The sequence below is a fragment of the Alligator sinensis genome, unplaced genomic scaffold (genome assembly GCF_000455745.1).
Source record: "Alligator sinensis unplaced genomic scaffold, ASM45574v1 scaffold300_1, whole genome shotgun sequence".
Lineage (NCBI taxonomy): Eukaryota > Metazoa > Chordata > Crocodylia > Alligatoridae > Alligator > Alligator sinensis.
Window position 1 is genome coordinate 979,657 of NW_005842240.1, and position 11,449 is coordinate 991,105.

Consider the following 11,449-nt stretch of genomic DNA (forward strand, 5'->3'; position numbering starts at 1 on the left):
GAGAGGTCTGCAGAACAGCATCAGTATCAATGCTAAGATGGAGACGTTCAGGGTGCCTATACACATGACAACTTTTGCCATTTAAAGCATTCTAAAGCTGTCATTTAATACACATATGTGACTTCAGAATATTTTAAAGTTTTCTTAGATTTCAAAGATTTCATAGACATCAGGGCTGGAAGTGACCTCGTAAGATCATCGGGTCCAGCCCCCTGCCCAAGGGGCAGGAAGTCAGCTGGGGTCAAAGGTTTATCCCAGCAAGATAAGTGTGCAAATGTTTCCTAAAAGTGCCTAGAGTAGGTGCTTGCATCACCTCTGGGGGCAGTTTGTTCTGGTCTTGGGGGCTTGGACAGTAAATAAGTTTTTCCTTATGTCCAGCCTAAAACAGTCTTGGAGAAGTTTGTGAGCGCTGGACCTTGTCATCCCTTGGGGTGCTCTGGTGAACAGGCGTTCGCCCAGATCCTGTGCACATCTCTGATTTACTTATAGGCAGCCACCAGGTGCCTCCTGAGCCTGTGCTTCTTCAGGCTGAAGAGTCCCATAGCTCTCAGCCTCTCTTCATAAGGCCTGTTCTCTTGCCCTCTGATCATGCAGTGGAAGTCACCTTAGTTAAACCTCATTGTATGTGTTTTAAATGTCAGGTGAACTACAGTAGCATGTCTCGGCCTACCTACTTTGCCTTTATTACACATGTATTAACTGGGGCTTCCCTGCAGCCTGAGGCGGCATTGTGCAATGTCCAGCACCCCCTGTCGCCTACTCTACAGAACTACAGCAAGGCATGAAACTCACACCAAGCCATGGCACATCTATTAATTTTTAAGGTGCTTTAAGTAAAGTGCAAAAGTGGGTGCCTTTGGCAACACCTGCCCTGCATGTATATAGGCACCTTCATATCCTTAGCTGGTATAAACCAGCATAGATTCATCCTGTTGGCTCTGTATGTAGACAGACATCTGTGGAGCCATGCTGACATCCACCAGCCAAGGAACTAGTGGCCATCTATACTTCTCACAGCCTTGTGTCACCATCTATGTGGGTGCAGAATGGGTGATCTGGTAGCACTTTACATAGATGTAAATGACTGCCTGTGATATTAAGATGTGGCGAATCTGCTTTTATACTAGTCATAGTCAAATAAAGATATATAAATGGACCAAATACATAATTACATAAAAATAAAGTCTGAATCACATGCATAGTCAACAAACTAATCTGAACACTCATGTTACAAGCCTGACAGAAAAGGAATTTAACTGAGTAGAGATTAACTTAATTGGCTGGTTTGTTCAGGCATTGCCCTGAGCCATCAGCTTTACCATCTGGTGCATGTGAATCATCATCATCAGCAGCTGGTGTAGAACAGAATGGACAGAATCACAAGTCCCAATTCCTTCAGACGAAGTGTTCAACACTTCCTGCTCCATTTTGGGTTGCCCTGAAACTGCCCAACAGCTCAGATAATGGATCCTGGTTGCCATGGCTGTCTGACTTAAAAGTATGGAAACCTGGTTTAAAAATCTTTGTTCTTCCTCATTTAGAGCTGTAACTAATGGCATTCTTGGGCCATGTCTCAGTCTCTCTTGTACTTTCTTATTGCGCCAATGAGAGATGGACTCTGCAATTAGGGAATTCACCTTGGATATGAGAGACCCTGGTGCAAGTTCTTGTGCTGTCTCATTGGAGCAGGGATTGGACCAAGTATTTGGCTCTTCAGGAACACTCTAAAAACACAGCAAGGGAATTAGTTTCTCTGTTGAAGGGTCTATTTTGTATAAGTAATTAAATATTCATTGGACAAGAAAGAGACTGATTGTATTTTTCAGATATTAGGGCATCCACCGAGAATGTAGCAGATGGAGAGATTCAAGCCCATTTCCTAAATCTGGCAGAACAGGAACTTGGATCTGAGTCTACCAGCATCTTAGGTGAGTAACCTAACTACTGGATTAATATGTTCTCTTTACATGGGGTTTTTTCCACCCCTCACTCCAAATGCAAGACCCTTTAAGTATGTTCCAACATAGAGCAAAATAAAAGTGTAAACCACAACCTTTTTTTTGTGTGCAAAACTGAGTTCTCGCTTTCCAGGCATCCCTCCAGTTGGCCGAATCTAAACAATAATGGGCCTCTCTAATAGCTTACTCCTTTCTATGCTTAATAAAATGAATTATATTAGTCAGTGGTTGAGGCACTAGTCCAGTGTATAGAAAATTTAGGTTCAACTTCTAGCCCTTCAGCTCCCCATCTGTGAGATCAACCTGTCCGGTTACCTTGTAGGGCTGTTGAAAGGATTACTACACTAAAATTATATCTACTGCACTACCACATAAATGCCAGATGAATGACACAAACTCTGTGATACATACAGAAAATGTCATCTGATAGTCGATTGCTTTGTTTCTTAAACTTGTTGATGCCATATCTTCAGGATCTGCTCACTGAGGAGTTTTGGCAAGTACAGACCGATCAGCTGAAGTTCTGTGCCTACCAGCTGAGCAGCAGCTTCCTTCTGCAAAATGACCATGTTGTTGTGTAATGTTAGGCACTTTAATCTTCAGTCTCCTTCATCATCTATACTAGAGCTTGTGGAATGGTTTCAGTGGAAGTGCACCTTTCTGCCAGGGTCTAGTCTGCTAATGGGAGCTCCTTTATGCAAGCACAGATTCTGATCCAAAAGCCATTTAAGCCAACAGAAAAACTCCTATTGACTACACTAGGGTTTGGATGTGCTTAGCAACTGCTTGAGTAGCATATTTGTGCTTCAGGCCAAAATGAGGAGCAACCTTTTTAAGATCTATGCTGTGTAAAGCCCTCTATCACTGTCAGAGAGCATCTGTGACCTCTTCTCTCTCCTGATTAAGAATAGGAGAAAATTAACTTTGTTATAGATTAACTTCCTCTTTTATAAATAAAAGACTAAAACCATATCAAAAGCACAGCTTGGGTTTTTTCCCCTGTCAAGAGGACTTTGTCCTCTAAAGGTCCATGGCTCTACCACCCCAGAGAGAGGTAGTTATCCATGTTAATCTGAAGGTATGACACATATGTACTTTATAGACTAACTAAATAAGATCTATATAGAGCACAAGCTCTTCATGAACTCAAGCTCACTTTATCAGACGCTGTGAAATGACAGCATAAAGCAATATATAAAGTGGAGTCAGTTATGTGAGTACAAAAGGTGGAGGTGGGGTGGGGGGAGTACTGTTGGGAGAAGCATACAAGTCAAGAACCCACAGGGACAAGATAGTCACAGAAGCTAATCCAGGTCATGGGATAAGACTCTGTAGCCCTTGTTTAAACCATACTTATCACAATCCAGTCTACAGATGATTTCTTGTTCCATGATTTCCCATTCCAGAACAGAGCATACCTCCCATGTGTGTGTGTCTAGTCACGATTGCTCCTCCACTATGTTTCTGCTGTCCCTATAATATACAGTTTCATGGCCTGCAGTGCCCTTACAATGTCAGTGACACTCAGCTCTTCATAAAATGGGTCAGCCTCTCAACGGTCTTACTGCTTGAGATGTGACTGGATTGAGGTTTAGGACAGACAGGAAGGGGTTTGAGGAAATTTGTATGAGACAAGCCACAGAATTGGGATCAGTTGCCGCCCTACTTGTTCTTCACTCATATGTGAGGTTTCACAGTCTTTCACAGGTTTTTTGTTCCTTGAGTTGTTATATGGGAGGCAGCCCCAGGATATGCTGGACTTCCTGCAAGAGTCATGGCAGGTCCAGGGGACTGCAACACGAAACATAATTTAAAGTTGTGGGAGAGGTTAGATTTGGTGGGGACCCTTGAAAAGAAAAATCTCTAAGCCATCCAGTAGGAGCAAGAGCAGCAATATAATAGAAACTAGCAAATTGCCCATCAAGAATGATGGGGTGGGGGGGTAGGCAGGGGCATAGGACCATGCACCACCACCCTGCACCGCCACTGCCTCCCAGGAGCAGGGGGTGGCGGGGTGGAAGATTGCACATGTGGCCTGCACTGCCGCCGTTCTGTGTCCGGCCACGTGCTACCCTCCCCTCCTCTCCACATCTGGCCCTGCAACACTCACCCCGCACCCATGTTTGGCCATCTGTCTGTCTGCGTGGAGCACTCTGATTGGCTGTTTCAGTAAACTTTGTGATCTAGCGTGGGGGAGGGGGAAGCAGCCCAGCTGGGCTGCCTCCTTCCCGCTGTGTGATCTAGTGCTGGGGATGGGAAGTCAGCCCAGCTGGGCTGACTTCCCATCCCCAGTGAAACGTCAAAACAGCAGGGACACAGCCTTTCTGTTTCAATAGAACGGAACAGAACAGCTGTTTTGACTCAAAATGAAATTCAAAATGGAACGCTGTTCTGTCGAACCGTCAAAACTCAAGGCGAAACATAATGGTGCCATTTTACACAGCCTTATTATATATATAGCATGCTTGGCTCTGTGTCTACCATCTGGGGTGTAGGCCATTGTATTTATTGCTTACAGACAGTGGAATTGTTCCAGTTCTAGCTCTCTAAGGCTGAGGCTCCCCAGATACAGAGAGGGTGGCGCACAGATTTTTGTCAGGTTGTCACAGTGGGCCATGTGCAGTGCTGGTGAGAGAGTTCATGAAGGAGAGTTCATGTGGAGGTGTTTGAGAGAGGGTATCTGTGGTGCGCAGTCCCTGGTGTCTGAGGAGTTTGTTTCCTGCTCAGCTGAGTAGTGTGAATCTTGGTTGCCTAGCTGAATGGTGAAGAGTGGAGAGTTTGTTGGTTGGTGAATGAGTATCCACATTATATTTGGACTCCACTTACCTGACACTGTTCAATCAGACAACAGAAGTTCATCGAAGATGCTGCACAGGATGTTATTCGATCCAGTCCCAGAATGTACTTGCCTTCCCTCTGGTAGTATTGGTTCACTATGGCCAAGATAAATATCACCCTTTGCCTTCCCTTCAGTGCATATATGTGTCTTGTGTGTTATTGTTATAATTTGTATATATGCATATTCTTTTAGGATTAGTGTAGGTTAAGTATAGTATAGTTGTATAGGTAATTACATACCTGTTGTAGTAGTTATAGTTGTTGAATCTGTAAGCTGTTTCAATAAAACATGGAATTTGTTAACTGTTACCTTAAGTTTGTGGATTTTTATAGCTTAATTATCTTGGACCTTCACTCAGAGTACCCATGGGATGCAGATGATAGAGGCTGCACGTTATATGTAGGTCATTAATCCATCCCACTGAATCACATAAGCAGCTAGAAGGGGAAGCTTGTCCCAGATTTGTCCAAAACTTAGACCCCCTGTTAATTCTTGCCAACAGGAGTAGTCCTACTATTAATCCCCTTCTGTGAGAGTGAGTTATTAGTGAAGTGACAAGGACCTTTTGAGGTCCTGTGGCGAGTAGGGCAGGTAAATTATGAGGTTTGCCTGGTGGGGAAATGGCAATGGTCACAGATGTATCATGTTCATTTGCTAAAACTCTGGAAGGCTCGAAAGGCTGGTCTGATTTCTAAATGTCTACTGGAAGCTGGCCTAGGGATCTTAGATGTTCACCCCAACTCAATGGGTGGAAATAAAGAGACTCCTGGTGAAATTTAAAGAGATGTTTACTGGGAGTTTGGGCCCGACTACATTAATAGAACACCAGATTACCCTTAAAATGGGGATTATTCTCAAGCAATTCAAAAGAGAAGTTAAAAAGATGTTGGACTTAGGGATAATCGAGGAATTGGGCAGTGAGGATAGTGGCCCGACTGTGTTGGTGCTGAAGCCCAACCACACCATCCAGTTTTGCATTGACTTCTGCAAAATCAATGTGATTTAAATATGTGATGCTTATCCTACACCCTGAATAGATGAGATGGTGAAGGGAATAGGTAAGGCCAAGTATATATCCACCTTGGATCCAGACTCTTGGGAAATTACAGCCTTTTCAACACCCTGGGGACTCTACCACTTCATGACATTACCTTTAGGGCTACACAGAGCCCCAGTGACCTTTCAATGATTAATGGGCAAAGTACTCCACCCTCACTGGGCATATGTAGCTGCCTATTTAGATGACATGGTAATATTTACCAACACATGGGCAGACTACCTCTAGTGGGTAAAAAGAAGTGTTGCAGTCAATATGAGTGGCTGTTCAAGTGGCTAAATAGCACCTGGGGTATACAGAGAGCAGGTACCTGGAATATATACTAGGCTATGGGAAAATCAGACTCCTAGTCAACAAGGTAAAGGCCTTGGTGGAAGCACTGGTACCAACATCTATAAAACAGGTGAAGTCATTTTTGGGCTACTACCAATGCTTTATCCCATGATTTGCAGCCATCACAGCACTATTGACTGACCTGTTGTGGAAGGGAGCACCACAGAGGGTTCAGTAGTCACCCAAATGTGAGATGGCATTTGGGACAGTACAGCTGCTATGCAGTGCGCTGGTCCTGTGCAATCGGGACTTGGCCAAAGAATTTATATTAATGATGGGTACCTTGGAGCTAGGCTTGGGCGCAGTTATCTCCCAAGAATTTGAAGATGGAGAGCACCCCATTTTGTACCTCAGCTGGAAACTCCTTCCCCAGGAGCAGAAGTATGCTGTCATAGAAAAGGAGCGCTTAGCAATTAAGTGGGCAGTTGAGGCTCTCCACTACTACCTCCTAGGGGCCTGGTTCCATTTGGTTACTGGCCATGCCCCTTTAACATGGCTTAATGCCATGTAGGAGGCATTAAGTTGACAAGATGGTTGACAAGATGGTATCTGTCTCTACAACATTTTGATTTTATGATATAGCACTGCACTATGTTGGCAGATGCAAATGCAGACTTCTCCTGGGAGTGGGCGGGTGGGGATGGTAATTCAAGAGAGGGAAGAGTGTGTCCTGGACTCTACTCTTAGGAGAGGGAATGGGTAATCGGGCGCATGGCTCAGGGGCTGCCTGCTTAGGGCAGCTGACACCAGTGAGTGCCCGGCTTGGAGGAAGTTCAAAGCTCTCAGAAAGCGGAGCTAAGACAGTGGTGTCAAGGAGGCAGGTAGCCCCAAGCCACGGTGTCTTCTCTCTGGGTCAGAAGAAGGAGGGTAGCCATGAGTTAACCCTTTGTTGATTTATGGTTGTTTGTTACATGCTTGCTTTGTTATGGATCTTGTTTTCCTTGTGGGGAGAAGTTTGCCCCAAGAAAAGTAAAGAACCAAGTGACAACCCACTACACTTCCCCTTCCTCCCTCTAGTGAACACACAGTCCAACTCTAACCCTTTGCAAGTATTTTGTTAAATACATTTGTAAAGGAGCAATACATCTCTTTTATTAAGCAAATAGACTTCCTCCCTCCTAATGCCATATTTATTGTTATGAAAATAGCCTTCTTCCTCAGGACTGACACAAATCTAATTTTGGGGGAAAGAAATTAGTTGTAATGTGTATTTACTATTGCACCCTCCAGCTTCAACAATCTGCCAGCAAGCAGATGTACCATTTGACAAATACTCCACCACTGTCGCATCATCATCTGGATCCCCACTGGTTTGCATTTTTAAATGGTTTGATGCATGGTTTGTAAAATGGGAGAAATGCTGGTTTTGGAAACTTTACAATTTTGCAATCACAAGCAAAGAGTGTTTTAACTGAGTAGTGTTGGGGGACCTGATGGAGAGTTAACCAGATGTGCCTGTCACAGCGTAACCATCCTCACCTGTAGCTACACTTTCCTAACTATAACTTCATTAAACTTTAGTTAAGTCTACAGAGCAGGATTTATTGACAAAAAAGGCCCTACCAAAAGGCTCACCCAAATATCACCCAGGGCTCTGTAAAACCACAGAAAAGATGCTAGCTCCTGCCTCGAAAAGACATAGCATGGGGGAAGGGCTGTAACACACTAGTTGGATGAACAGTCTTATGGCAGCAAATGGCATGTTACTTTTGCAGCTGCTTTTGGCTGGGTTTAGTGAGGAGGACATAAGGTAAAAAAAGAAAAATGAAGGGGGAGAGGACATGGAAAGGAAGAAATTAGGGTGGCAGGGCAGCCTAAGAGGTAGGCCTGGAGTGAAGGATACCTGCCTAAGGAAGTTCTGACACACTGATCAAGTGCAAGGAGAGAGAATAGCTGGAAGACAACAGATGGGAAATGCTTGAGGGAAACAGAATTTGCACACGATGCAGGCATGAACAGAAGGAGAACTTTAGCCTACAAAAGGTCTAGGTCAGCATTGTTTCCTGTTTACAAGAAATACAGTGCATAAAACAGGAGGAAGGTGACTGAAATTAAAAGGGCAAATGGGTACTGCTTGGTTGGGTAGAGCTGTCACGACTGTTCTAGTGCAAGGCCTTGGATTTAGGGGTCAAGTAGATTCGTATCAACTCTATTCTATTCTCTGTTTACCTTGGAAACATTTCATGTAGAATTCATGTTATTAATTAATGTGACGTGTCCCTGGTTTCCTGAATAACATGAGTGTTTATGTGTTGACGATTCATAATGATATATACATTTCAAAAGCGTTGGTGTACCCGTTTGGCTGAGAAACCAGGAATGTCAGGAGCTCATCTGAACATATGCTGGTTATCCACATCTCTCCTCCTCCTGCCCCACTAGCATTGCCTTCAGTGCCTCATTTGTAAGTCCTGCTTCCCATCCCTACCTCCATATTTTTATAGAGGAACCTTAGATTTCGGTCATTAGCCTGTTTCCTTTTCCTTTTCCCTTTCCAGTTTGTTTTTTGGTGATTTATTTGCTCACAGGGCTTTAACTTCACTCTGCATACTGATGACTCAGAAACCTAGCTTTCCATCTTGGACCTGCTTTCCATCATGCATGCGTTCATTCCCTCTATTCCTCCAGTATCTCCTCCTGGGTACCTCGCTATTGACTTGTCTTCGTGGGATCTGGTCCCAGTGAGGCAGATTGTGGGATCTGACCCAGTGAATCAGGGAAGGGGGAGAGACCTACCCCACTTCTGCAGCTCTTTCCAAGCCCCATGCCTTGGTCACCTAATCAGGGCATGGGGCTGGGACCTGCCTCTGACTAACACAGCTCCCAGCATGATGGGCAGAGGCCTACCTAGTGAAACCTTGGTTGCTGCCTCTGTTCTCTGCCCTGAGTCCCCCAGCCTGATCTGTATTTTGAGTGGTGAGACTGTCTGCTGGGTGACTAACTTTCCTTGTTCACCTTTGACCTTGCCCTTGGCTCAACACTTTTCCTTCATCCCACGCATCTGATCTGCATCCTTGAATCTCCACCACTCTCTTGAGAAGGATGCTATTGCCACTTCTGTAGGTGAGGGTTTCTGTTTATTGCCTTGTCTATTTATTCTTTGCCTTTCTACTTTTTTCTCACTCTTATGAGGGAAGCCAAGCATAGCACAAAGGCCCAGAGAGATTTTCAGCCCCTAACTCCTGCAGACATGAATTGGAATTGGGTACCAAAATACTTTAGAGAATATTGGATCCAAGTAGTAACAGCTTTAATAAATGCCTAGGTGAGAGGGAAATTTTATTCTTTTGCCGATTATTGCAGGTCATTACAACAATGTCATTTTCTTAACTGGGAGTTTGATTAAGCTATTATTCTCCTTTCTGGCTGCCTGACTCGGTAATTAGGTGCTTTTCAGTGAGGGTCAGGAAATTATGCAGATTTAAAAATTAGTCAAACTATAAATCTCAGCTAGGCTTAGGTGCTGAGCTCTGGAGAATGGGAGAAGGGGAAGAAGGGTGGTCAGTATTACCTGTCCCAGGGACTCAAGGGGCTCGTGGCTGCTATGACCAGGCAGCATGGGGCTGTTCTTGCTACAGCAAAGACTCTTGGAGGAGGAAGAGGATGCCATTCTGGAAATCACTCTGAATCAATACCTGGGTTTGGTGTCCTGCTCACCCCCTCTAGTTACAGTACCGGGTGCCAGGCAGGGAAAAGTGAGACAGGTCTGAGTATAGCAACATGCGTGCTTAGTAGGGGTGTGTGAAATAGTCCATATTCAATTCAGATTCAGATTTGGCCTGATTTGGGGGACAGAGATTTGATTCATTGATTCGGATCACTGTTCCGATCTGATTCAGCCGAATCTGAATCTGAAGATTCGGCCATAGACACAGCTTTAAATGTTTTTTCTACATACCTTGAGGTACCAGGCACAGCTTGTGAATGCTGTGATGGTGGGGTGGATGGAGCGTCCCACAGGAGCATGGCCCTGCCCCGCCCCCCGTGTGCTCAGTGGCGAACCCGGAGGTGGACCAGAAGTACTTCTGGACTACTTCTGGGTCTGCCGCTGAGTGCACTGGGAGCCCCTCCCCATGTTCCCTTGGGTCGGTGATCAGCCCCGGGTACCCCTCCAGACCCAGGAGGCACCAGTCGCCAAGCCAGGGGGTGTGGGGAAGGTCCCCTGCGTGCTCCATGGCGGAACCGGAAGTGGACTGGAAGTGCTTCTAGTCCACTTCTGGGTCCGTTGCCGAGTGTGCTGGGGAGCCACCCACACTCCCATGGGACTCTCTATCAACCCCACCATCTCAGCATTCATAAGCCTCCTGGTACATTTAAAACATTTAAAGCTGTGTCTATCTCCAGATCATCAAATCTCTCTGAATTGATTCGGAGAGATTAAAGGGTCTCCTGATTTGATTCAAAGATTTGGCTGCCAAATTGGGCCGAATTTCTACCTAATTGAGCCAGCAACTGAAGCTTTGCACAGCCCTAGTGTTTAGGCCCATCACTATCTGTAAGACTCCTATAAACACTTCAAGTGAACATTTACTTTTTTATTCAAATATTCTGGACAAATGGAGTCACTTAACCTGTGCTTTAACAGGAACCTGAATTAAAATAAAATAGCCAGTTAAAAAATAATCAATCTGACAACTTTTCTTTAAAGTATTTCCCTCCAGAACCAGAGACATGGCTGGCATTGTGACGTGTGTATACAAACAGAAAACCCAAAGCCCAGTTTTTCTGGTTCCTTATAGTTTAGGTTACAAACCCATCTGTTTTCTGTTAACCTGGCTTAAAGTTGCTTTGTGACCATACCATTTTTTCTCCAACTGAACAAAATGCTTCTTTATAAAGAACAACTCCCAGCCAACCAGACAAGTCACATTTCACAATATTTCAGGAAGACAGCTAAAGAACAAATCTCATAGACCTCAGAGGAGTCATTCTATAGCTAAAAAGGTCCTGCCTCCTTTGGTGTAGTCTACAATGCATCCAGAAGGCAAGGCCAGATTCATGCATATGAATTATTGCTGATATGTATGATTATATAACATGATTATATACGTGATTATAACATGATGTACAGGATTATATACATGATTTTAAAAATCTTTTATATCAATTTAGGTAAAGTTTGTAATAGATGAAAAATTGGTTCTTCTGACTCTTCACTCACGCCATTATAGATTGGGAATAACTATGCAAAATGTAAGTGGAATTATACTGGTGTAAACCAGGATAAGAGATTCTGTTCTCTGGCTTTAACCTTGACTCTTT